The sequence below is a fragment of the Pan troglodytes genome, chromosome 3 (assembly GCF_028858775.2).
Source record: "Pan troglodytes isolate AG18354 chromosome 3, NHGRI_mPanTro3-v2.0_pri, whole genome shotgun sequence".
In the NCBI taxonomy this organism is placed as follows: Eukaryota; Metazoa; Chordata; class Mammalia; order Primates; family Hominidae; genus Pan; species Pan troglodytes.
The window spans coordinates 38,591,539-38,616,551 of record NC_072401.2 but is presented as its reverse complement, the minus strand read 5'-3'; the positions used below and the strand labels follow the sequence as shown (position 1 = coordinate 38,616,551).

At 43.2% G+C, this 25,013-nt stretch overlaps 1 long non-coding RNA gene across 3 annotated transcripts; it reads right to left on the bottom strand.

The window, feature by feature from the left end:
* Positions 1–418: 418 nt before the first annotated feature.
* On the bottom strand, positions 419–12,910 carry LOC107974075 (uncharacterized). 3 transcript variants are annotated; one of them, XR_008547761.2, is made up of 4 exons: positions 12,203–12,887; positions 4,955–5,725; positions 4,740–4,853; positions 419–1,222 (listed from the first exon to the last, which is right to left on the bottom strand). It is a non-coding gene; the product is annotated as an uncharacterized LOC107974075 (long non-coding RNA). The 3 variants fall into 3 exon arrangements; XR_001716622.3 differs by lacking the exons at positions 419–1,222; positions 4,740–4,853 and adding an exon at positions 8,661–8,769 and having other exon boundaries at positions 5,395–5,725; positions 12,203–12,910; XR_008547760.1 differs by lacking the exons at positions 419–1,222; positions 4,740–4,853; positions 12,203–12,887 and adding an exon at positions 5,820–6,041 and having other exon boundaries at positions 5,395–5,725.
* Positions 12,911–25,013: the final 12,103 nt, after the last annotated feature.

Sequence of the window (25,013 nt, the reverse complement as noted above, 5' to 3'; positions counted from 1 at the left end):
TTGGCCAGATCTGTAACCATTTGAAGCTTACTGGGGCTGGCAAATCCATTTCCAGCATGACTCACTCACATGGCTGGCAAAATGTTATTGGCTGGATGGAAGTCTTAATTACATGCCACATGACCCACTCCACAGGGCTGCTGAGTGTCCCGATTGTCACTGGCTTCCCTCAGAGTTAGTGATCCAAGAGAACAAAATAGAAACTGTACTATTTTTTACAATCTAGTCTCAGAGGTCACACAACATTACATAATCTATTGGTTACACAGATTAACCCTGATACAATGGAGAGGAGGACTACACTAATTCTTTAGCAGCAGGTAAAGATCATTGGAGAACATATTGGAGATGGATACCATTGTATTTATATTTCATTCATGTGCCTATGTATTTTTATCATGATACACTGTTACTTTTTAAAGCAAGGATTTATTGAGTGTCTGCCATATACACTGTTCTTGTTGCTAAAGAAATACTAATTTCCAAAGCCTACAAAACCCCCACTCTCACGAACCCTAGTTCCTAATGTGAGGAGACAGAAAACGACAAAATACATAAGCAATCTCTATGTCAGTTGATGATAACAGCTACAAAGGAAAACTAAAGCAGGACAGAGGCATTGAGATTGCAAGGGGTGGAGTAGAGCATTGTACTTTAAATAGCATGGTCAGAGAAAACTTTGGGAACAAGGTGACATTTGATCAAAAATCTGAAGGCAGAGACAAAATGGTATTTGGGGAAAAGCTTTCCAGGACAAGGAGGCAGAACATGCAAAGACCTTCAGGTGACAAAATCTTTGGGATGTTTGAGGAACAGCAGAGGAAATTGTAGGCTGTAGCAGATGATTAAGTATAAGAGTATTAGTGATGAGGTTAGGGATGGTAGGTTGGGGGAGAGTATTATAAGTAATTAGAGGGACTTTGGTTTTTGTGCTGAATGATTTGGGAAACCATTGGAGGGTTTTGAGCAAAAACGTGACATGTTTGGACTTAAAATTTAAGAGGATCGAGGTGGGCGGATCACGAGGTCAGGAGATCCAGACCATCCTGGCTAACACGGTGAAACCCCGTCTCTACTAAAAATACAAAAAATTAGCCGGGCGTGGTGGCGGCGCCTGTAGCCCCAGCTACTCGGGAGGCTGAGGCAGGAGAATGGTGCGAACCCGGGAGGCGGAGCTTGCAGTGAGCCGAGATCGCGCCAGCCTGAGCAACGGAGCAAGACTCTGTCAAAATAGAAAAAAAGAGGATCAGTCTGGTCGTTATGCTGAGAAAAGTCTAAGAGAGACGAGAGATAGGAAGTCCAGTAATTAGGCCATGGCAATAATACAGTAGAGGGATTACAGAGCCTTGGATCAGGAAAGTGAAGGAGGTGGTGAGGTTGGCAGATTATATTTCAAAGGAAGAGCCCTTTCAAAGGAAAATGGGATTTGCTGACAGATTGAATACGGAGTATGAGAAAAGAAGAACAGTCAAATATAACTTTGAGGATTTGGCCTAAACAAGGAGAATAAAGAAATTCCCTTTTATTATGATGGGAAAAACAACAGGAGTGGTGAGGTTGGGATGAGGGGTAATAAATTAAGAGTTCTGCCTTGGACACACTCAGCAGGAGATGTTTGTTAGACATCCAAATGGAAAGTTAACTAGGTAATTGGACACACAAGTCTGAAATTTTAGGAAGTGAGTATAGCTACATATAAGGTCCAAAGATTAAACCCTCCTTACTCTGATGCTCAGAGGTTGGTCAAAAGAGAAGGAACAAGCAAAGGTGACTAACAGATGGTGCAGTCCCAGAGGCAGAAGGAAAGCCAACTGCAAGTAATGTCTGGCAGCAAAATGAAGGAAGGATGTATCAGTTGTATCTAGTGTTCTACTGATAAGTCAGGTGTGGTGATAACGGAGAATTGACCACTCCTTGTATCCCCAGAATTGGAACTTAAGTTAAAAATTTTTTAATGGTATAGTGGTTTTTTGCATTACTATATGTGTGAATATTTTTATATTTAATTTAAATTCTATGTATGCTTAAAAATAAATGTAACTATATATACAAACACATCCAGACATATAATTATTTATAAATACTTCCCCAGCCTATTTCGTGAATTGAAATTATATGCGTCTTATTATAAGCTAAAGTGGTGCTTCTCAACTGTAAACCCCAGCCCACCCCATCATCATTCAACTCTAAGCAAACTGCAATTTATAACATTCTTCGAAAGAATAAAACAATCAACTTGAGTGCACCATCAGGAAATGAATCAGCAGAGTACCATCTGTAGGAAACCAAGCTAAAGATATGGCCAAGAAAGTTAAAGGCATCTTTTTGCTGGAGTATTGGGAGTATTAAATTTCCAACCTTATGCATACTTTGGAAGTGAATGCTTGCAACAGTAGACAAAACAGCATGGAGATTTCATGCTTATATAAGCTAATACCTGGAATAAATGTAGGACCAATATTAACCTGGCTTTAAGTAGATTTTCACTTAGAATGTGAGTCATATGACTTACGTCATTTGCAAAGATTGACTATTAGTTCACAAGATTAGATTTTTAAGAAACATTCTGAATTGAGATATTCACAGGAGTTTCGTCCTTCAGGAGAAAAATTATATATTAATTCCAGTAGTACAAGTATTTAACAACTGGCATAGCAGAGTACCAATGAATCAATGAGACACTCAGCCAATAAAAATGGCTGCCCAACTGGTTGGAACAAGAGCAAGTTGTAAGCAACCTGTGAGTTCATTCAGGGCAGCCTGGCTGTGATATCTACCATCACTGCAGAGAGTATTTTTGAAACGCTGCATCTAATGCCACGGATGCATTTATGACCCAAGCCAGAATGCCAGCTGTGATGTGTGTTATAGTTATATGTAGCTTGATCCTGAACAGTAATTCTCCCACTTGATCATAAACCGGAATCACCAGAACTGGCCCCAACTGGCCTGGGTTTTTTCTAAATCTATTCTAAAAAAATATTCATAGGCAATGCAGTGAGCCTAGAAGGAAGGTCCCACTGGTAGGCATTATGCTGCTGGGGGTCTGCCCTTCTCCAGGCTCCTTTTGTTCTCCCTGCCAGAGGCAAGGGGAGTGGAGGCAGGTCCTGGGAGTCAGGCTGAGTGAGGAGGGGCATCTACCCAGGGATTCCAGGAGTGAGTCACCCAAATAAACAGATGAAGACTGTAATTCAGAGGCTTCTTACCAGGTCCCTTGGACGGATGCAAAAACATGCATCCATGTCAAGGGACTTACCAGTCAAGGGACTGGTAAGAAAATGCGGGCAGATCAGAGTTTCTCAAGGGTGCTTCTAAAATGCCTAACACTAAAATGCAGTGTTTCTTAAAAATGCAGATTCCTCGGCCCTGCCCCACATCTAATGAATCAATCTCTGCGAGAGAGGCTAGGTTCCACAATTTATACCAGTTTGCAAGGTGATCTCATGCAGACTAAAGTTTGAGAACCATTGAGACTACACAGTGTGACTTGGGAGAGGAATGAGACAGAGAGAAGTACTAGCTGCATCAGGTAAGACTGCACGCCTGGCGTCACATAACAGGGCCAGTGTAAGGGACTGAAGGGTTTCCTAAGGAATAGAATCTATCTTTTTCTTCAATTATCATAGATTGCATAGAACCTACATAGTTTCAGTATAAAAGTGGCATCATCCAGCAATACTTTCCAAATCACTTCTGAAAGCAGAAAGCAGGAATGAAAAGATAACATTTTACAGCAACTCTTCAAGGGAGAATAAAAATGCTTTTAATAATATTCTTACTTTACCCCTACTCTGATTTTTTTACCTGCTATATTGCAGGTAAACTATATTAAATTAACTGTATTAAGTTTACTATACTAAGTCAACTATATTAAGTAAATATATCAAGTTAAAAGATGATTGTGCATAAGAATGAACTTGAAGGCATATTTCAGAGCCACCCAAATAAATCGGCATGGCTAGCATAGAGAACGAAAATACTAACTGCTCTTCCCTAAGAATTTACCAGGACTGGTGTCCAGGTTGTCTACACCTCCCAGGAGATGGGTAGCAAAGTTCTGGGTTCCTATGACAGCTTTACAGATATGCAACACAGAATCTCCTACTTTAAAAAAAAATAGTCATCCTTTATAAAAGCCAAAAGTTGTAAGATAATGTTAATGTAACATCATGAAAGCTACAACCTGATTGTGCCAACTTAAATCACTTATGAAAGTGACATGCTACAATGAGAGCATATAGAGCAGGGAACAAGAGCCCTGAGAGTTTCGAGAAGCCTGGACTGCTTCTATTTTTGTAGATTTTAGAATTTTTTTTTAAAATGAAGAGAAGATAAAAAAATTTTAAATGCCAAAACAAGATAACAGAAACTACGGTATATTGTAAATATACACGTAACAAATTAACTTTTCATAGCAAAAAAAAAACAAAAAAAGAATAAGTAGATGACACAATATAATTGTTCACACAATAATGGAATTTGTTTTTGGAGTATTCATTTATAATGTTTCAAAGGTGGTGTAGTCTGGTTATACAGTCATGGGATATAGGTTAAAAGTTACATGAAAGACAATCTAAATCTGTGGGCTTACTGCTTTGATCATGTATGTCATAGCCTGTAAGTGTGTTGCTTTGACCATATACATCATAGACCATACATGTCATTTGAGGGTAAAGAAAAAACACCAGAATAGAGCCCCTTTTTAATGGGAGGTCTAAGCCAAATGCCCCACCACTCACCTTCAACTGGGCCTGGTAGTGATGAGTTCTCTGGGCTGAACTGATTCGCAGGACACCAACTAGAAGCAGAACCTTAGGCAGTTCATCTATGCACTGTTACCTGGGTTTCCCAATCTGTAAAATAAGGGAAGATAATTATAGAGGTTCCTTCTAGCTCTATGTGTCTGTTACATTTTCCTCCATTCTAGTTTGTTTGCTATGCATTTCTACAGTACCTCTCCTCTTGCACCAGAAGAGTGAGTTGCTAGAATTTCCTTGGTGCCAGTGAACTGTGTAAAAGCGTATTCGTTCCTTTTATTACCCTTCAATTCAGTCTCTTGCCCTGGGTTCTTTTCTTTGCCACTGGACCAGCTCTTTAATAAACATTTCACGAGTTGTCCCAATAATTAACAACTAATTAACAAGAAGGCCTTGCTGCTAGGGGTTAGTGCTTTCAAAAAGAAATGAGCAGGAAGGCTGCTTTGCTTTCTATATTCACAAGGCCCCGCCATTGTCATTGTAATCTGCTGGAGATGGTGGTGCCTGAATAGTGTGAACAATCTCATTAAAGATCTCTGCTGGAACAATCAATTCACTGTCACCAGACCATATCGATCCTCGAGAACTGTCATTGAGTTCCAGGGTGTTTGTAAAAAATTGACAACCAGAAGTGTGCTTCCATTTGGGCTATTTATTTCTCTGAGAAACACATTATAATCAGATGGTATCTAAGTGGCTCTCTCGGTTGCTCCTGCATGCTGGAAATGCTGATGAGAAGTTTCCTGACAAACGTTTTAGCGGGATGCCTTTTCCAGACACACCAGACCAGCATGCAAAGCACCTGCTGGTTACTCTGCCCCCTCCTGAGATGCCGCTGAATGCCCATCATGGCCCCCTCTTTGAAATTCCTTAGGTTTCAAGCCTTATCTCACAGTCTTGCTCCTCTGATCACAGCTGACTGGGCCAGGGATGAGCACGTGATCCAAAGGGACCATCTATCCAGTGACCTAGGAGAGAAAGAATATAGTTTAGCTGGAGGTGGTAAAGGCAATGGAAGCAGAAAGGAGGGCATGAAGTCTCCCCAGTAGTGAATCACTAAACTGGATAGCGACAAACCCGTGTCAAGACAACTGGCACCTGAGCTGTGCTGTGCCTGCAGCCACAAGCTTGTTCTCCACTGAGGCCCTGTACAGTGCAGGGAAGCAAGCATTTCATGTCTTCATCACAATGGGGGTAACTTGGGCATGCTGCTGTCCTGCATGACCACCACTGACAGAACCCACTGCCATGACTCTGCCACCCACTAAAAGACCACTCTGCAGTTTTGAGGATGATGCACTGGAAGTTTCAACTTTATTCTCTGCAATAATGATACTAAAAACAGGTCCATACTGATAAATACTGATTAACACATGGAATTTGCCTTATTCTATCTATACTGTGGTACTTTTTGATTGAGAAAAATATAAGCTGATGGCTGGGTGTGGTGGCTCATCCTGTAATCCTAGCACTCTGGGAGGCCAAGGCAGGAGGATCACTTGAGCTCAGGAGTTCAAGACCATCCTGGGCAACATAGCAAGATGCCGTCTCTAAAAAAAAAGAAAAGAAAGTTTTTAAAGAAGAAAAATTTAAGTTGAAAACTCTGCCATTTCAGGGGAGCTGATTAAGTGGTAAAAATGAAGAATAATGACCAAAATTAAAGCAGAAGCTCAGCTTCTGGCAACGGCGCTCCTGACAGCATTGTTTTTCATGTTTACAGGCGGTCAAAGGACAGATATGGAATGCCATCACTTTCCACATTAGGTTCTTATGAAGCAAACATGTCTGCAATGCTTGAACTACTGTACAAGGAGATGTAAACAAGGGTGTCACCGTTTATAAAAGCCAAAATTTGTAAGATAATGTAAATGTAACATCATGAAAATGGTTGACTAAATAATGGTCCATCCATGCTATGGATTACCGCGCATCAGTTTTTAAAAGTGAAGTTGACTGATACCTACTGATAGGGAATGAGTTACAAAACATATTGTTAAGTAAAAGAAGACTATGTGTCATTGTCACTTCACTAAAAATAGAAGCAAGACTACACCTTTGTTTAGTTTTCACATATGTATGTATATAAACATATAGAAAATAATCTGGAAGGGTATACCCTAAACTGTTAATAGTGGTTATATCTGGAGGGGAAAGTATGATGGTAGGATGGGGTGTTATGATGGTAGGATGGGGTGTAAGGCAAGACAGAATTTTTCTTTTTACTATATATGTTTGAGTTGTTGAGTATTTGTAATAAGAACATATTCGTCTATTTTTATTTTAATTTTTTGTAATTTAAAAAAAATTCATTAATGTACTGATTTTCCTCAAATTTCTGCCATAGACATCTATTTGTCTCAGGTTTAAGATTATCAGCATGAATTCAAAGAAAAGAACATGCAGTTTTTGACATTCAAAAGACATTTAGTGATCAAGACAGTAATCTTGAAGACCAGTCTGAATTTCCTTAACTCCCAATACATATCAGATTCAAGCTTAGAAGACTCTGATCTAGTTTCTTTCCCAGTGCAGAGAAAATACCCCATTCACTTATGAGCCAAGACGGGGAGAAAAGGGGAGATGGTGGTAAAGAAAGTAGGTCAGAGACAGCAGCTCAGGGAAGAAAACTCAAGACGAGGCTGGGATGCTTCTGAAACATCCACTCTCTGGGGGAGATAAAAGATACTGGGATGAGACAATGGATGAGAATTTCTCCAGGACTCATGCAAGGAGGTTGTAGGCTTTAGTTTGAGGACATGTTTAACACCATTGAAGAATAATGATGTGGAGGTGATGGAAGGCAATGAATGGATGAGTCCAAGGCCATATGTCCTGTTACTCACAACCGAAGGAGCCCTCATGCCCCTGAAAGAGGACCCAGAGCTTATGAGGAAACAAGTGGACCAGCAAAAACTTGGGAGTGGCAAGAGAGGCCACAGTGAGCCAGGAGAAATGATCAGGACTATGGGCTCCAGCAGTAGGGTCAGCACATGCGGCTTCTCAAGAAGCCAGACAGAACCAGGCTCACTCAGCAGTCACTAGTCCAAGGAGCTGGTCTGTCCAGACACAGTATGAGGGAAGAGACCCCCTCATCCCCCATGGTATGCACCATCCTGGGAAAGGAAAGAAAAAGGCATGCTCTGAAAACATTATTTATCTAAAGAGACTTCTTATACCCCACCAGATGATACCCAGTAGAATAGACTGAATGGTTAAATGGAAAGGAGACTTTAAATCAGAAGAGATCAGAATATTGCTTCTTGGCAATTCTAAGTTTTCCTGGATTCCCCAGGGAATGAGGCTTACACAAAGCTCAGAGCAGTTTTGAAAAAAATAGAAGCTACTCTTTTTTTTTTTTTTTTTTTTTTTTCATATCTTGGTTTTGGTGAGAGAATTTTGTGACTCACTGTATTTATATTTTTAAAAAATCTGCTTTCACACTAAGTCACAGCCACTCTTTGAAGGATAGTCCAATAGATAGCCTAACTTTTTATTTTATTTATTTTTTGGAGACCCTATCCCATCTTTTTAAAGGAAGCCAACCTGCTTATAACTCTTCTCTTTTCAATTCATCTGTGCTTCCTGCCCCTCTCCCCACAGCACTCCCCACCCCACCCCCATCCCCTTTTCATTTCCATTGTTCTTGGAAGAGGTCGTTTATCTCTACTGGAAAACTGTGTCTCTTCTGAGAAGTAGCATGAATCCCAAATAGCACAGAAATTAAATTTCAACACAACCCCCCTCCCCCCAAAATTGAGCAAGTTCATTTGGGATTTTAAATTGAATGCATTTATTTTTCTTTTAAATTGGATGTATTTCTGGGCTATTGGATAGAGCATTTCGAAAGAAAAAGATGTATATGCATGTGCATACACACATACATATATACGTATGTAGACATACCTGGGGATTTCTGGTAATCTTATTTGTTACCATAGAATTTGATCTATAGTAAAACAAATGAATATGACAGCATTGATCTTTAAAATACTTCTTGAAAGAAGCAGATATTCTGTAAGGAAGTGAAAACGTGAGAGTGAAATTACGTATAAGTTAAATATTCAGAAATAAGACAGAATCATTATTTTATGCCTGACAACATGAAGTGGCAAAAAGACTCTCTGGATCTAGAGTCATGAGCTGTGTTCAACTCTTTCTCCATCCACAGATTAGCAGTGTGAATGGGGGCTAGTCATCTGACTTCCTTGAGTTTCAGTTTCCTCACCAGATGACAACATGTAATCCACCATCCCACAGAGTTGCTATGGCTGAGAATGAAATGAGACAATGTCTATGTAGGAACATGGTAAATGGTGATAGGATGGTGACCATCATCCTCATCTGAGATGCTGACTTAAAATACCGCAGGGAGCTGGAGAGTGGGGACAGATCTGGCTGCCTTTGCAGCAAGTTTCCCACTTTTTTCCTTCAAAACCCTGGGACTATACTGTAACAATTAACCAGTTCTGGAACACAGGTAAGATGATGGCAATATGGTCAGTGAATAAAAGACTTGGCTAAGTGAAGTCAGGTCACCAACTTCTACCCATATTTTTCTCCAAATTGGCCCATCAGCTTGTTTTCACAAATCAGCTAGGAAGAGTCAGTAGAAATGTTAGCTTTTCTTTTTTTTGTTTGTTTTTTCTTTGTTTGTTTGTTTGAGACACAGTCTTGCTCTATTGCCCAGGCTGGAGTGCAGTGGCATGATCTCAGCTCACTGCAGCCTCCCCCTCCTGGGTTCAAGCGATTCTCCTATCTCAGCCTCCCGAGTAGCTGGGATTACAGACACATGCCACCATGCCCGGCTAATTTTTTTGTATTTTTAGTAGAGACAGCATTTCACCATGTTGGCCAGGCTGGTCTCAAACTCATGACCTCAGGTGATCACCCGCCTTGGCCTCCCAAAGTGCTGGGATTATAGGCATGAGCCACCGCACCCAGCCATAAGTTAGCTTTTCTTGAGTGCTTTCTGTGTGCCAAGCATTTTACATACACAATTTCATTTCTTTAATAATAGTCACAATAAGATAGGTATTCTTTTTATTTTACAGATGAGGAAACTGAGGCTTAGAGAAGCCTGGTCAAGATCACTAGGTAGTGAACAGAGGTGTCATTATTCAAACCTGGAACTGACCAAAACAGCTGTACTTTTCTCCTTCTACAACATTGTCTGCCCGAATACCCAGCAGCTGACATAAAGGCAAATCTTAATTTTCCACAGAAACAGAAGACTGTGACAACATGGCCGATTGAAATCACAGATGCATATTGGTCAGTACTTTCACTCTTTTCTTTCACCCTTAATTAATAACAAATAATAAATTTGATGGATTGATTCTCATTTTCCATCTTCTGATATTCAAAATCCCCCTTGAATTTTGGTGGAAGATTTCCACTGCCTACTAATGTCCTGGCAGAGACCTCGAAGAAGCGCCATGTCCTCTGGCTGAATGGGGATGGGCTGTAGAGCTGGAGAGGCCTAAGGAATCACACAGACCAATCAACTCCTTTTACAAGGAAGAGGCTTGGAGGCCTTGTGAGACAGGAGCATCTACTTAAGATTACTTAATTAAGTAGAGCCGTAGCTCAAAGCGGAATACAAATGTCCTTCTTTGGGTCAAACACCTGAAGCTGGCAATGATGACTTGCAATGAAACAGGCTTACTCAAAAACTTAAAAGGAGAGTGTTAAGAATATTGGTAAGGGCTGCATTAGGTCATAAATCTCAAAAATAAAATTCTTCTGCCTGGCCAGGCATGGTGGCTCAAGCTTGTAATCCCAGCATTTTGGCATTTTGGGAGGCTGAGGCAGGTGGATCACTTGAGGTCAGTAGTTCAAGACTAGCCTGGCCAAACTGGCGAAACCCCATCTTTACTAAAAATACAAAAATTAGCCAGGCATGGTAGCACATGCCTGTAATCCCAGCTACTCGGGAGGCTGAGGCAGGAGAATCGCTTGAGCCTGAAAGGCGGAAGTTGCAGTGAGCCAAGATCACACCACTGTACCCCAGCCTGGGTGACAAAGCGAGACTTCATCTCCAAAAAAAAAATTCCTCTGCCCCAAAATAAAAATATCAAATGCACAAGCATTGCAGGTCTAAAGATAATCTCAAGATTCACTCCCCACCTTTATCCCCCAATTTGACAGAACACCAGCATGTGTAGGCACATGCTGCATGACAGAAATAATCCGTGAACAAGAGAGACAGGAGGAGAGAAGGAGAAAGGAAGTAGAAGGAGAAAGAAAGAGAAGGAGAAGGAGGAGAATGAAGAAGAGGAGAAGAAGAAGGAGAAGGAGGAGGAGGAGGAGAGGAAAGAAGGCAATCAGGAGAGGAGAGAGAGGAAACAGGAGGGAAGAGATAAAACTAATAGTCATATAAACAATGAAGTGCTTTGAAGAGAAGATACAGGCTTCTAGGAGACCATGTAACAGGCAGATTAAACTAGAGAACGAAGCAGTTTGCTTTTTGGCTTTCTTCCCATCCCCAGATGAATTCTCAAGGGTAGAACATTCTCTTACAATAATGTTTGTCACCACTGTGAATACCACACCCTAGAAACCAGAGACTTACTAAATCCTTGAGGTATTACCTCAAGGATAGACTCCTAGAATCCTTAGGGAAAACTTTGACAACTTTTCAGAGACACAGGCCACATCTCCAGAGCAACCCACGGCTCACTTTCACAGGGAATGCAGTTTCTAAAGTCCAGGAAAATGTTACTTACTGGCAACACATTACTCTGTTCTTTTAACACAAATACAGGGACATACGGTGGAATGTAAGCCCCAGGAGGCTGGAGTTTTTACTGTTTGTTCGAAGTTCTGTCCTTAGCACCTGGGATCTGCCTGGCACACAGTAGCTGCTAAAGCACTACTTTGTACAGCGAATCACCTATCATGAAGAATTCCCCTATTCTGACCAGATCATGTCAGGAAACCTACAGTCAGGAATGAAAGCACTCACTATGTGCCCAGGAACCAAAAGAAAGCAGGGGGCATCCAATGGGACTTGGGCATTGGAGATGGATGTATAAAATAGCCACGTGGAAACTCCCCGGCAGCGCTTTCATCATTAACCCACACAGGCCAGGTCTTAAGCTCTGGCAAGTCAGGTCAGACTGCCAGAGCCCTGCTGCCTGCGACTTCCCATGCTTATGGAAGGAAACCATGGGTAGGACCTGGAGGTTTGCAGGCAAGGATGAAGTAGCACCTGAGCTGAGGATGATGAGCCCAGAGGGGAAGTGCCCCTACAACGTTGCAGGCACTGGCTGGCACCAAGGATGCAGGAGCAGAAACACAATCTGGGTCTTGGGGAACTTCATCTATGGCGGAGGGGGTGGGGGGGAAGATATTAAACAAAGAATCCAAGAATGACAGTTGTGAGCAGTGCCAAAGGGGAAAAGCACAGGATGCTATAGAGATGGGTGTTCCACGGAAGCACTAACCTTGTGTACTTGTAAAGGAGTGGTAGGGGAGGCCTAGGAGCCTGCATTTCTAGCACATTTCCAGATGATTCTGAAGCTTCCAGTCCAGGGACCACACTTTGAGGCCAGAACAAACGGAATTATATGCATGAAAGTAATTCTGGCTGGGGGTGAGGGGAGGAAGGATTTTTGGACGAATCAAAGCCTGAGCAGGGTTTTGAGGGATGAGTAGGAGTTTACTAGATAAGGCAAAAAAAAAAAAAAGCTACTCCAGGTGTGGGACAAAGCATGAAAAAAGAAGCCAGAGGCAGTGTGGTGGGTCCGAAGAGACCTAGGTGGAAGGATGGGGCTGGCAAATCTCAGAGTAAGCCCAGCAAACAAGATGACCTGGCAGGAGGCTGCCACTGTCCCCAAGGGAAATAGCGCTAGTTATACCAACTCTTTTGAGCAAATGTCCGTCCATGTGTATAGGTCAGAGCATTTCCCTAATCCTAGCCACAAGCCGAGAGAGGGGCAGGCTGCAGGCACGGCTGGGTCTCTCCCGCTCTATTTCTTTGGGATTCTGTGCAGTGTCATGCGGGGTAAGCTGCAGCTGCACACCATTTTTTTTTTTTCCTCTCCGAATAAAGCTCAGGTCTTTTTTTCTCTGAGTGGCTTAGCTGAGTCCCTTGGAACTGGTTTCCTATTGACTCGGGCTCTTGACTCTGCCAGCCTGGGAGAAATCAGGTCAGTTTAATCACCGCTGATGTCATAAAACCAGCTTACTTAATGGAAGCCTTAATGGAGGGTGGGGTAGGGAAGGGAGCTGAGATCACCCTGGAGGAGAACTCCAAGGGTGGGCGGCTAACGAGGGTTTGGAGAAAGGTGGACCCATGGGCGGTGGCTGCCCACGGCCTTTGAAGTTTCATTTGCAGTGTTTTATGAGCCCATGCTGGAGTAAATTGTACCTGCAGGCTGCTGCACTTTGCCCTCCCCAGCAAAAGGAGGTGGAATTCACACTAATAATGTCTGGCTGGAGGTGAGAGCTTGGGATCTAGAAAGCAAAGAAGCCATAGAGTTTAGCTGGCCCTGACCCTGCAGTGGGAGCTCAGTGTCCCCCTGCTCAGCCTCGCAGGGGTCTCTGTGGGGCTCCCTCTGTGGCCAAGCCACCTTCTCTGGGGGGTTCGCTCAGGCTTTGAAGTGCTTGAGGTCCTAAGATGAGGAGGAAAGAGGAGTGATCAGGGGATAAGTATTTCATATTTCAGATAATGGCACTGATTCTGTACAAACTCAGAATGGAGGTGCAGGTGATCTGTTGAGGAGTTGTTTGCTTTTGTGATTTCAAGCAGTTGTGTTCAAACACCTGTGCATAAACCATTGGCCTCAGAATGGAGGCGCCCAATAGACTTGTAGATTCCTGGTTCTGCAGGCCCGGGGTGGAGTCCACCCTTTGTTGACAGGCGCCCAAATGAGGCTGACGACCCATCCGATTTTGAAAGCCCTCACCTAGACCCGTAAATGCAGAGGGACTCTGAGGAGGTGGTGGTCTCTGATGAGTAGGCATCCCTGGCTTGCTATGCACGTGCCCCTGACAGCCAATAACATCACCCGGTGAGAGCTTGTTAGAAATGAAGAATGCCAGGCCTTCTGAAGCGGAACCTACATTCTTTTTTTTGAGACAGAGTCTTGCTCTGTCGCCCAGGCTGGAGTGCAGTGACGCGATCTCTGCTCACTGCAAGCTCCGCCTCCCGGGTTCACACCATTCTCCTGCCTCAGCCTCCCAAGTAGCTGGGACTGCAGGCGCCTGCCACCACACCCGGCTAATTTTTTTGTATTTTTAGTAGAGACGGGGTTTCACCATGTTAGCCAGGATGGTCTCGATCTCCTGACCTCGTGATCTGCCCGCCTCAGCCTCCCAAAGTGCTGGGATTACAGGTGTGAGCCACCGTGCCCAGCCTCGGAACCTACATTCTAATCAGCTTTGCAGGTGATTTGTATGCACATCACAGCCCGAGACCCACTGGTTTAGACTCCATGTCATTGAAACCGCTATTACCTGTTAGCTTCCTTGTTGGAGAAGGCCAAGTTGGCCTCCGTGGATGGTGGGTCTTTGGACTATTAATAGCTTTCTGATTCGGCAGTGGAGAGGTCTGGTTGCCAGGAACAAGGCTGCTGCGGGCATTGGCTTTTGTAGCTTGAAGTTGGATATTTGCCTGGATCGAAACACATTAACCAATCAGATACAGTGTATCTGTTTCCTGTTGCTGCTGTAACAAATGAATACATTACCACACATAGTAGATTAAAATAACACATTTATTATCTTACAGTTTCAGAGGTCAGAAGTCCAAAATGGATTTCACTGGGATAAAATCAAGGTGTTGGCAGCTCTCTCTCTCTGTAGGCTCTAGGGGAGAATTCATTTCCTTGCCTTTCCCAGCTTCTAGAGGCTGTCTCCATTCCTGGGCTCGTGGCCCCTACTTCCATCTTCAACGCCACCAGTGTAAGCATCCTCACACATTCTCTAACTGACTTTCCTCCCTACCTCTTTCCTTGATAAAGACCTTGAGATTTTGTTGGCCCCCCTTAGAGAACCCAAGATAATCTGCCCATCTCAAGATCTTTAATTTCATCACATCTGCAAAGACGCTTTTACCATGTAAGGGAACACCTTCACGGTTCTGGGGATTAGGATTTGGACCTTTTGGGGATGCCATTTTCTGCCTACCACAATCATATAAAACAGCCTAAATGAAGCCAATCAGCCATGTGCCTGGCACTTACGTAGCTAATAAATGTCAACCTACCTGCTCTCAGGCCTGGCCCAATTCATGGATTCCAGAACTTTGGCCACAGTCCCCTTCTGCTACTGTAGCAGAGTTTTTGGTTCAGTATGTGTGAGGTGGGGCCTGAAGCTTTGCATTACTAACAAGTTGCCAGGTGATCCTGGTATCACTGGTTCCAGGATAATAATTTGAGAGCTACTGGCCTAGTGAACAGGGAGAGGGTTTCAAAACCAGGCAGACCAGGGTTTGAAATCTGCTCTACTGTTTGAGAAATTAAACACCCTGGGACTCATTTTCTCATTTGCAAAGAGTTCTCATAAAGTTTAAATGATTCAGAATGGAGCATCGTAGCTTGTACAGAATAGAAGTTTAATCACCTATTGAGCCATATGTTATAGATTTTTTTTCTCTTTATCGCAGTCATAAGATTTTCGTGTTATTGTATGACATAGGCCTTGCAGTGACACAGAGCTCCTGCTCTAGGTTAAATTGTGCCGCCCCCCCACCACCTCTAAAATTCGTATGTTGAACTTCTAACCCCTAGTACCTCAGAATGTGAGCTTATTTGGAAACAGGATCGTTGCAAGTGTAATTAGTTAAAATAAAGTGTTTGGGGTAGGCTCTAATCCAACGTGACTGAGTCCTTAATAAAGGGGAAAATTTGGATGCAGAGACAAACAGAGGGAAGACAATGGAAACAAACAAAGACAACATCATCTGTAAACGAAGGAACTACCAGAGCCAGGAGAAGGGCCTGGAGCAGATCCTTCCCTAGCACTATCAGAGGGAGTATGGCCGGCCCACATCTTGATTTTTGGATTTTGGCCTCCAGAACTGTGAGATAATAAATTTCTTTCTTTTTTTTTTTTTTTTCTTTTTTGAGACAGAGTCTCGCTCTGTCACCTGGGCTGGAGGGCAATGGCGCAATCTTGGCTCACTGCAACCTCCGCCTCCCAGGTTCAAGCGATTCTCCGGCCTCAGCCTCCTGAGTAGCTGGGAATTACAGGCATGCACCACCACGCCCGGCTAATTTTTGTATTTTTAGTAGAGACGGGGTTTCACCATGTTGGCCAGGCTGGTCTCAAATTCCTGACCTCAGGTGATCTGCCTGCCTCGGCCTCCCAAAGTGCTGGGATTACAGGTGTGAGCCACAGCGCCTGGCTGAGATGATAAGTTCCTTTTGTTTAGGTCAGTCTGTTTGTGGTACTTTGTTACACCAGCCCTAGGAAATTTATATAGCCCTGATCAAAGGAATTTCTTTGTTTCTTCATTACTTACTAGAACACCCTAGGTGATGAATCCAGTGAGGGTCAACAGCAGAGAGGAGCTGCTCAGCAGAGAGGAGCTGCCCACCACACCCTCCACCCCATCTTCCTGAGCCTTCTGTGGAAGCACTGGTTTGCTAGCCCTGAAGGGCCGTGGGCCCAGCACCAGGTGCCCTCAGCTCTGAGGCCAGGCCGTTACCTGCATTCAGGATGGACACTGGCTAGAGAAAGCATGTCCACAGGGCTGGTCAGTAGGAAAGGGGTTGTGTTTCTGGAAGGGTGCATCTAACCCAGGGGTTGGTGAGCATTTTCCTAACCCAGGGCCAGGTAGTAAACATTTTTGGCTTTGCCAGTCATGCAGTCTCTGTCACAGCCACTGCACTCTACTACTTTAGCACAAAAGCAGCCATAGGCAATACATTTAAAAAGATGAGCGTGGCTGTGTTCCAATAAAATTTTATTTATAAAAAACAGACAGCAGGCTGGATTTGACCTGTGTGTTGTAGTTTGCTAACCTTGCTGAGTAACATCCCCTGACCCTCACTGGTGGGGCCTGTGTTTTTGCTTTCACATTTATTTCACTTGGCATTCAGTGTAGCCACCATACACCCCATGCAAATGACAATCCATATTGGTCCAGACTTAGTTCCAGATGAAACTCATTACCAGATAGTTCCCAGGCTCAGGGATATCAAATGGGATCCAGCAGACAGCCACTTCCCACTGATAAGCAAGGATTCCAGGTCTGAAGGGCAAATGACGAAAGGGAACCTTCAGTCTGCAGAGAAAAGTCAGAATCCTTGGCTCCCAATCCGCAGGTCTTGCAGCATCTCAGCCCTCACACAAATCCCTGGGTCTCCATGATTGGGTGAGTCACTAATGGGTTAACAGCTGAGCTCCATCCTGAAGTTTGGCTCCAGTGCACCTTTAGAATAACAACCTGGGTCTGGATTAACATTCAAGAAAACAACCCCTCAGGAAAGTGTTCTGTAATAAAAGGATCCTATTTCCTCTCTGCCAGCTCCCACCTTTTTCTTTCAAGTCAAGTCTGAAGCAAGCTCAGAAACCTGTCAAGCTATGAATGATGAGTCAGACATTTAACCAAACAAATTTGCTCTCCTGGTGCCACTTGACACCTGCATGAGCCTGCAGTGGTGAAGGTGGGGTTTGTGAAGAGGCAGCAGCCTCCGTGGATGAGGTCTTGCACAAACGCTCATCTACATTAAGGAAGTAGCGTGGCCAGCCACAGCTTCAGCACAGGTCTGCGCACCGTGTTCTTTAGATCTTTGACCTGAGCTATGTCATTGCTGAAATTCCTTAAAGCAACTACTTACATCTATAAAATGCTCATTGCCACCAGCCAGATGCTTAGACAAAGGGAAGCCCTGGTCCTTGTGTCTTGAGAGGTCTGAGACACTTGAGGCCTAACGGAAGATTTACTCTACTTCTCCCACGCCTCTTGCCAGCTAGGAGTTGTCCTCAAATATTAAAGCTGGGAGTAAAGGGAAGGGGTTCTTTTACTGTATTATATTACACCATATTACATCAAATCCTCACCTCGACTCCATGAGGTAGGGATTATTCTTTCAATTTTACAGATGAGGAAACTGAGGCTCAGAAAGATGACGATTCTCTAATGACACAAAGCTAGTCTATCAACCTGTTCTCACACTGTTATAAAGATATACCTGAGACTGAGTAATTTATGGAGAAAAGAGATTTAGTTGACTCACAGTTCTGCGGGCTATACAGGAGGCATGGCTGGGGAGACCTCAGGAAACTTACAATCATGGTGGAAGGCAAAGGGGAAGTAGGAACAATCTTCACACAGTGAGGAAGGAGAGAGAGAGAGAGAGACAGCAAAGCAGGGAAGAGCTACACACTTTCAAACAACCAGATCTCATGAGAACTCTGTCACAAGAACAGCAAGGGGGATGTTCACCCCCATGATTCAATCACCTTCCACCAGGTCCTTCTGGGGATTACATTGGGGATTACATTGGGGATTACAATTCAACATGAGATTTAGGTGGGGACACAGAGCCAAACCATATCAGCTAGTCAGTAGCAGAGATGGGGTAGAATCCACTCCCCTGTCTCCCAGGGCACTGCTGCCTCTGCTCTGCCAGCTGGAGAGTCCCTCTACTCTGATCCGGATCACTCCATGAGGAGCTAGAAGAGAAGGTGGAGACGGTATGAATATTGGGGTATAACCTGGAGTAGCTCCAGAGTAATTGTAATTTGATTCAAATCAAATCCAAATACTGATACTACCTTCCCAGAAATATGGTCTACCAGACTGGGCCATGAGCAAAATGGAATCCTGATACCCACGTTAGGCAACCAGGTTGAATTTGTTGAGGTTGAATTTGTTGAGCTGTGCATTGCATGGATTCACCTCATAGGCACTGCAGGCAAGTGAGGCTCCAAGTGCATACTTCCTATAATTTTATTAATACTCATGATTGCCCCTAGGGATTTATGCCCAGATGGAAATGGAGGGCAGCCTATTTACACTGAGTGAAATTCTGTCATATGGGAAAAAAGAGGATAAAAGAATGAAGGCCTGGTGCAGTGGCTCACGCCTGTAATCCCAACACTTTGGAAGCCCGAGACGGGAGAATTGCTTGGGCCTAAGGAGTTCAAGATCAACCTGGGCAATGTAGTGAGGCCTTGTCTTCTTGAAAAATAAAAAAATTAGCCAGGCATGATGGCATGTGCACCTGTAGTCCCAGCTACTCAGGAAGCAGAGGTAGGAGGATAACCTGAGCGCAGGAGGTCAAGGCTGTGGTAAGCCAAGATAGCACAACTGCACTCCAGCCTGGGTGACAGACTGAGGCCCTATCTCAAAAATAAATAAATAAATAAAAAATAAAAGAGTGGAAACCTTCCAGTACATACTAGGAGCTTATAAAAGTTCATATTCTTTGACTTGAAGTTGTAGATTGCTTTCAAACTGGCCCTGCATCTCTGCCCCTCCCTGTGTTAGGATGTCATTTATATAGCTCCTCTTATCAAAGGATGGAGTCTATTTCCCCACTCCTTGAATCTGGGCTGGCCTTGTGACTGACTTAGACAATAGAATGCACCAGAAATGAGGATGTGCCAATTTTAAGCCTTGCACACTTCTGCTTGCTCTCTTGGAACCCTGTCCAACTCTAATGTGACAAGCCAGTGCCAGCCTGCTGAAGGATGAGACCACATGAAGCAGAGACAAGCTGTCCTAGCTGCCTCCAGCTTAAACAAGCTAGCCCCTGCCCCATCTAGCCCCTAACTACAAATGCATGGTTCAGCCCTGTCTAGATTGTAAGAACCATCTAGATGAAGCCAACCTAAATTACTGACCCCAGAACTGTGAGGTAAACAATTGTGGTTATTTTAAGTCAGTAAGTTTTGGCCTAGTTTGTTTTGCAAAAGCTGTGTGATGTACTCAGTAACTTTTTAGATAGAAACCCATTCTAGTGATAGAGTCAGAAGTTCAAGCAGAATGTGTATATACTTAAAACTCATCTCAGTGTTGATTATGAGCAAATACAATTTCTGTAAAAACCTAAATAACTTATAATAAGGGATTGGCAAAATAAATCTTGTATCCGTATAATGCAATTGTGTAATGTAGCCAGTTAAATGCACAGAAATGGAGTAATTTATACTGCCACACATTGCATACACTGCAGAGGACTCTAAGTATAAAAAGAAATGGGGGAGGTCTCAATAGCCTGCAGTGATCTCCAGGTTGCTGGGTTTTAAAAAAAAGGTTTATAAAGTTTGCATAGCTGAGTTAGAGAGAGAGAAGAATGAATAGCTGGAACACAGAGGATTTTTAGGGCAGTGAAACTATTCTGTACGATACTATAGTGGTAGATACATGTAATTTTACCTTTGTCCAGACCCATAGAATGTACAACACCAAGAGTGAACCCTAACGTAAACTATAGATTTTGGATGATAATGATGTGTCAATGTTGGTTCATCCATTGTAGCAAATGGTCCACTCTGGTAGGGGATGTTCATCCTAAGAGATATGCATGTGTGGGTGTAGAGGGCATATGGGAACTCTCTCATAAACCTAAAACTGCTCTAAAAAATAAAGTCTATTTTTAAAAAAAGTTTGCATAACTTATCTGGAAAAGGGGAATATAGCAAATATATATTTGCTTATGTTTTAAAATGGAAGGGAAGAACAAAACTATTTTTAAATGGAAGGGGAAAGAATAGGGTAAAAAAAATACAGAAATGGAAGCTAGACTTTTCTAAATGCACCGTGGTTTATAGATTTGAGTTAGGGACTATGTAAATATTTTATGCAATTTTGAAATTAAAATGTTTTAAATTCCTAAAGATAAAAACCAAAATGAAATAGAAGAATTTGACACTGTATGGAATTGGTGGCATAACCACATAGGAGCTATTTCTTTTCTTTTTTTTTTTTTTTTTTTTGAGATGAATCTCACTTTGCTGCCCAGGCTGAAGTGCAGTGGTGCGATCTCGACTCACTGCAACCTCTGCCTCCTGTGTTCAAGCGATTCTCCTGCCTCAGCCTCCAGAGTAGCTAGAACCACAGGCATGTGCCACCACACCTGGCTAATTTTTGTATTTTTTGTAGAAACGGGGTTTCACCATGTTGGCCAGGCTAGTCTAGAACTCCTGACCTCAAGTGATGCACCCGCCTCAGCCTCCCAAAGTGCTGGGATTGCAGGTATGAGCCACTGAGCCTGGCCAAGAGCTATTTCAAATGACTTTAAAATACAGTACATGTGCTAGGCTGTTCTTGCATTACTATAAAGAAATACCTGAGACTGGATAATTTGTTTTTTTAAAAAAAGAGGTTTAATCAGCTCATGATTCTGCAAACTGTACAGTCATGGCACTGGCATCTGCTCGGCTTCTGGGGAGGCATCAGGGAACTTTTTTTTTTTTTTTTTTTTGAGACTGAGTCTAGCTCTGTAGCCCAGGCTGGAGTGCAGTGGCGCCATCTCGGCTCACTGCAAGCTCCGCCTCCCAGGTTCCCGCCATTTTCCTGCCTCAGCCTCCCAAGTAGCTGGGACTACAGGAGCCCACCACCGCGCCCGGCTAATTTTTTTTGTATTTTGTAGTAGAGACGGGGTTTCACCGTGTTAGCCAGGATGGTCTCGATCTCCTGACCTCGTGATCCACCCACCTCGGCCTCCCAAAGTGCTGGGATTACAGGCGTGAGCCACCGCGTCCGGCAGCATCAGGGAACTTTTGCTCATGGCAGAAGGCAAAGCAGGGGCAGGCACATCACGTGGGAAAGCAGAAGCAAGAGAGAGAGTGGGAGGCGCCACACACTTTTCAACAACAGATCTCACAAGAGCTCACTCACTATTGTGAGGAGAGCACCAAGAAGAAGGTGCTACTCCATTCATGAGAAACCCACCCCCACGATCCAGTCACCTCCCACCAGACCCCACCTCCAATAATGGGGATTGCAATTCAGTATGATATTTGGGCAGGGAGAAATATACAAACTTTATCAGCAGGTTACTAGACACCCAAGCAAGGTATAAACTATGACCAGAAAAAAAAAAAAAAGAGAGAGAGCTGCAAAACATCTCAAACTGTTTATCAGTCATCATATTGTTGATGGTAATGCTGGTGTAGGTATTTTGAGACTGGGTGTGTGTGTGTGTGTGTGTGTGTTTGTGTTATGGAATACAGCCTCAGAATAAGTTTCTTGGTATTGTTAAGATTTAGGACTTTTGGCCTAGAAAGAATGAGATACAGATGTAAAATCAATGAGGTTAGGTTAAACACTGTAGTCTTGGATTGAATTGCAAGTATCAGTATGAACTTCTGATGTATTTTTATCTTTAATTTTTAAAAAGTTTTTCTTAGTGCTATTGAAAAGACCTAAAAATTAGTGACTAATCCAACAGCATTGAACACCCTTAGTGCCCACATTGTTGCCCTAAATACTGTTTTGTACTAAAAGGACTCCTTGAAGAAATGGCTGACTCTAGGTCTAAGGCAAGAAATGTCAAATAAGTCTGAATATCTTATTAGAAAAACAAGGAAGCTACCAGATTCCAAGAGTCATGTCAATGGACCCAGAAGCCAATCTGAACGGGATCCCACTTGTTTTCCCATCTTTTTTAAAAGATGAGAAAATCTGAGCATTAATAAGCATTTTTTACTGCATTAATAAGCATTAATTTTACTGCAATGAACTAGATTCATGAGTTCATAAAAATAATGATTTTTGAAAATTTATTATTCCTGTTGACAAATACTAGGAAACCAGCTCATTTAAAAATAATTGGTAAATAAAGATACAGAATCAAGCATTTATCTTGCATTTTCCTTTTCTTCATTTTACCATTTTACCATGTAAGATAACATAGTCACAGGTTCTGAGGATGAGGGCATGGACATCTCGGAGGAGGGCATTTTTCAGCTTCTGCAGGTAGATCATTCCATAATCTACTCTGTGCTCATGTGTCGCAGGGCACTGTGTGTTCCTGGGTGATATTTTCTAGATACAGTGGCTAAAACCTCTGAAACAAGGTCTTAACCAAATGGGAAAAGTGAATAGTGGGAAAAGTACACTTTGTAGAAGGGCAGAAGACAGAAGATTAGCCAGCAAGCATCCCAGAGAAGTGTGGAGTCCTGGGAGGTCCCATCCAGTGTACAGAGTCAATGCTTCCTGGGAAGCAGTGAGAACAAGGCCGTGGATAGGCACAGAATTCACAAGAGAAGGCCAACTTCTGTCAGGCGCTCGGTAGCCCTGCCCAGGTCAACTGAGGCTGAGCACTTTGTCAAACAAACAAAAGCAGCCCTTCTGTAACTGCAAGTATCACAATATAAAGCGCTTTTGGAGTGAGGAGCGTAAAGCAGAAGCAAGGGTCTTCTCACTGATGGGAACATGACGGGAGACTCTTAGTGCTTGAGGCTTGGAAGGTGGGTGTCTGGGAGCCAGGAATTCCTCTGAAATAATCATACCACTCTGATGGCCCAACTGAAAGACATGTAGCACTTACCCAAATGTTAAAAGTATTTGGCTGTTTGGGGAGCCCAATCAATTGTTTGGCTCTATCCCACGTGAGTGGTAGCACTTGTGCCTCTACATCTTCTGGGGGTTCTTGGGTCAGAAGGGGGCCGTCTGGATCTTCTCTTCTTCCCCATCACTTCCATCTTGAAGCACATGCTCCCTGGATTAGTGAGGTGAATGGGTCACCTTACTATTCCACTCGGACTGCACCCACCAGCAGCACGCAGCTGCTTTCCATTGATTTCCTCCAAAACACCCGCTACACAGGCTCAAGTGAGGTTCTGAAAAGAATTACGGAGGCCCAAACTCTAAACATTTCCAATCAGACGGTGGACTTTCCTTTTGTCACGTTCCCAGTGACCCCCCTGCCATGCCTTTGACACCTCCATCTTGACTGAAACCTTCTTATTCTTTGTTTTCTGCCTGCTTATCCTTGGTTTCTTTTCATCCCAAATTCAGTTCAGTTTTTAATGCAGATGAATTCATCTCCATCTCCCCTAGATGGTTCTTGACACACCACTGCACAACTGAAGATTCATTACTGTGCCCTGCCAAGCCCTGGACAGGCCAGGCCAGGTGCTATCCTTATAGTGGCAACAGAGAACCAGAAATAGGCTTGAAAATGTAACCTCTCTTTTCTCTCTCCCTCTAGTACTGCAAGAGAAAGGAAGCACTTGAAAGGTAGATTCTTTGTTTGAGTTTATGCCACATCACTTAAAGCAGTTTGGGTTTCAGATAACAGTTCTCCTCCTCATATTACATAGCCAACAAGGTAGAGAAAGCATCAATTTATGGACCAAAATACTCAGTTTCCATTCCCAGTGTTGCCAAATGACCTTGGATAAGTCACTTTACTTCCCTGAGACTCGGTTTCCCTGTTGGTAAAGGGCCACAGTTATGTCTCACAGAGCTGTTGTGAGGCGTGAGAAATCACACAGAAATCTTTCAGAATGGTAAAAGACTATATAAATAGGTGATTGTTAGTCATCATTAGCTAGAAAACTACTATTTATGCAATCGATGATCGATCAATGGGGTAAGCTGTTGGTTGGTTAATGGGTTTTCCCACACTGTGCCTCAGAGAGCTGAGTGACAAGGAAAACCCAAATAGGTTGACTCAATGGCCAGTTCCACTGGCCTGAGAGTCAGGCTGTCCTGCTGCCAGGGGCAGACAGGCCGCACACCTAAATGCAGAGGATAATGGGGCAACTAGGGGTGATGCTGAGAGGAAACTGGCATTTTTCACAGTCTTAGGAAAAAAGAAGAGAGGGACAATGTCACCAGTGGATCCATGTGGGGGCTGACATCATGGGGGAACTGGCAAGGTCTTCTGTATGTGAGGCCTCTCACTCCTTCGTGTTAAAGCCAAACACAGAGAAGTGAAATACAAGGTGACTTTCCCTTTTGGTTTGGGGTGACTTTCCATTAACTGCTAAAAGTTATGTTATTGTCTATAACTTAGCAACACCCATTTCCAAGATCTCCTGATTTCTTTATCATTATTATTTCAGTCTGTTTCTTTGGATATCTTTGCTGTAATCAGTGAGTTTTAAACTAAAGCAAGTTCTTAGTAATGCAAGTCCCTGAGATACGTCTCTGAATAAAGGACTGCAAGACCCCCTACGTTTAGGAAATAGACCATTTTCATTAAAGAACCACAACACACATTTGCATTTTAGAGCTCCCAAGAAATACTGAAGAGACCTGTTTAACTTTATTTAACTATGATTTTCCAAGCTGAATCCACTCCTACAACTCTCTTTATTTTTGTTAAAGAACATTTGTTAACAACC